Raw genomic sequence first — 2,898 nt, forward strand, 5'->3', positions numbered from 1 at the left:
CTATGCTCAAAATTAATACAACTTAGGGGGGGAGGTTGGAGAGAGTGAAAGTGGGAGAAAAATGAGGGAAAGGGTAATAAGTTTGACAAAAAATGTACTCACTATCATACGTATGTAACTGTAACCCCTCTGTACGTCATGTTGACAATAAAATTTAAATAAATAAAGAAATCTTGATTTTCTCATCTGTAAATTGCCTCTGTTATTCCCACATTCTTACTACTTTTACCATTTGTTACCAATTTATATGATCTTTGAGTACAATCAGTGTAAGACTTTTAAAATATATCCTGTACATCAGTTATATAAAAATCAGGAACTGAATTTATGGCCTCATGCACCCTAGCAAGCATTTCACCATTGGAACCATGTCCCAAGACTAAAAGTATCCGTCTATTTATTAATTTATACTTAGATCTTTAACTCAAGTTCATCTGGAATTCTTTTTGACATATGGCCCGAGATGGTATCCTACTTCACATTTTTACCCAGTTAATAAAGTCAACCCCATTTCTTAAATCAATCATAATTTTCCCATTGAATTAAGATGTCATCCTTACCTAATATTAGGTATATAAACACAATGTTCATTTTCAATTTTTAACATTTCAAATTTAAATGCCATTTCTTCATGTGCCAACACATTTTTATGATAATCACTACCTTAAATGCTAATATTTAGCAAGACTAATGTCCCTACTTCCTTATTCAGAACTATATATCGAAACCTACAAAGCCATATTACAACACCCAGCCATAATTACATTTTTAAATTAAGTTAATCTGGTTTTTCAAAGAGGAAGTGATTAAGAGTTTTGCCTAATCCTGGCTGGCTGCCTGAATGAATGCTAGGTCATACACCAGAGTCACCCAGGCTCCCTATGTGCCCAGGCTCCCTATGTGCACAGGCTCACCTTTCAGTTCTTGCACCCACTTTGACGCCAGTTCCCCAGAATCCTTTTCTTTGTTGCAATTCCCTCCTTTCTCTCAAGTCCTCAGAATGGCTTCACCCAGATTCTACAGTGCCTTCTACCTATTGCTTTTCTCTGACAGCTTGTCCTAGCTTTACTCTTGGGATTGCACTCTTGTAGCTTTCCTCCTCTTTCTGCCCCTGCTAGCTGTGAGCACAATGGGACAGTGGTCCAAGACTCCTCACTACTAACTATCTCTCTGCATTTCTGCAGCTGCTCATGAGAAGTCTGTGTAGAGGCTCCAGCACAGGCCCCACTGCCGGCAGATGTTTCTTTTTCTTTTTTTTTTTTTTTTGCCAGTCCTGGGCTTGAACTCAGGGCCTGAGCACTGTCCCTGGCTTCTTTTTGCTCAAGGCTAGCACTCTGCCACTTGAGCCACAGCACCACTTCTGGCCATTTTCTGTATATGTGGTGCTGGGGAATTGAACCCAGGGCCTCATGTATATGAGGCAAGCACTCTTGCCACTAGGCCATATCCCCAGCCCCCAGATGTTTCTTTTCAGACCACCCTTTGGCTCTTTCCCTGGATCACCCTCCTGGTGCTCCCTGAGGAGGAACTGGCTTTGGTTTCCTCCCTCAGGCACTGGCAATGCTTAGAAAAAGATACAGCCAGAATCCCTTAAAATCTATATATTGAAATCTAACTTAAATGTCTTCAGGGTGGTCCCTCCTGTAGTACAACAGGTATCCTCAGTTTTCTACAGAGATAGGCACACACGAGGAGGGCATCCTATGAAGATGAAGGCAAGATTAAGCGGATGCTTCAAAAGCCAAAGAATGCCATGCCCTGCCAGAAAACTGCCAGAGTCTGTCTCAGAGCCCTCAGAAGGATCCAACCCTACTGATACCTTAATCTTGGACATTCAGCCCTCAATTCTGCAAAGGAATACATTCCTGCTATTCATCCACATCAGACTTGCGATATTTTGTTATAACATCTCTAGGAAACTAAAACAGCCAACTAAATGTGCATGAAAGTAGAATGATCCCCACCTATGCTCTTCTCTCTGATCTCTGCTAGTCCCAATTAGGGCAAAGCCTACAACAAACTTCTAAATGAGACTTTTTGCTTCATGAACAATTCTTTCAAATCACCTAGTGCAGCTATTCATGTTTCTCATTGCTACCCACAGCCTGGTTGTCCCTCTCACATACACAAAAGCAGGCTTAGGGTTTCTTCTTGTCAGTGGACGAGGTTATACTCAAACTTCAGAATTCAGCAGGAAACAAGTGGTTAGCAAGTGGATGTGCAAACCCAATGTGACACTCTGAGGTTTCCATGACTTGTTCTGTACTGTCCCTTCCCCACTGGCTGTCTTCCCTTGCCACACAGGACTCTTCAAGCTGCTGAAATGCACAGAGATGACCTATGGACATCCAGTACGACCTCCAGATGATACCATGCTCTACTCCCTATTTCCCAGCAAACACTCCATCTTCTCTTCTGGATGTAAAAACTCTTCAGGCCCAACTGCCCCCAGCACCTGATTCAACAAGGCAGCTTAAGGAGCCTTCATTACCTAGAGGAGCATCTAAGAATGGAGTTAGCACTGAGTCATCAAGAGCTTTACTCTTCCCATATGGAAGCTATATCTTTCTCATTGTTTGAATCTCAAAGGCCCAAGCATCAAGCACCACAGCAAGGCTTCCAAGTCCTCTCCCATTGCTTCTCCCTCCTGGCAGCTCTTTACTGTTAGCTTCATAGAAAGTGGTTTAACCCACCTCTGGCAGGTTACCTTGCAATTCACCATCAGACTCCCCCACCCCTCACCCCCAAACCCACCAAAGCTTCAGACAGAACTCAAATGGAAAACCTTCCTAGCACTTAAGGGTAGAGCTTCTCCCTTTCATTTTTGAAAGTACCTTGAAGCAATGGTCCCAAGGAAGGCATGCAAAGGGAGGGAAAACACAAAGAGAGAAAGGAAAC

The sequence above is a fragment of the Perognathus longimembris genome, chromosome 8 (assembly GCF_023159225.1).
Source record: "Perognathus longimembris pacificus isolate PPM17 chromosome 8, ASM2315922v1, whole genome shotgun sequence".
Lineage (NCBI taxonomy): Eukaryota > Metazoa > Chordata > Mammalia > Rodentia > Heteromyidae > Perognathus > Perognathus longimembris.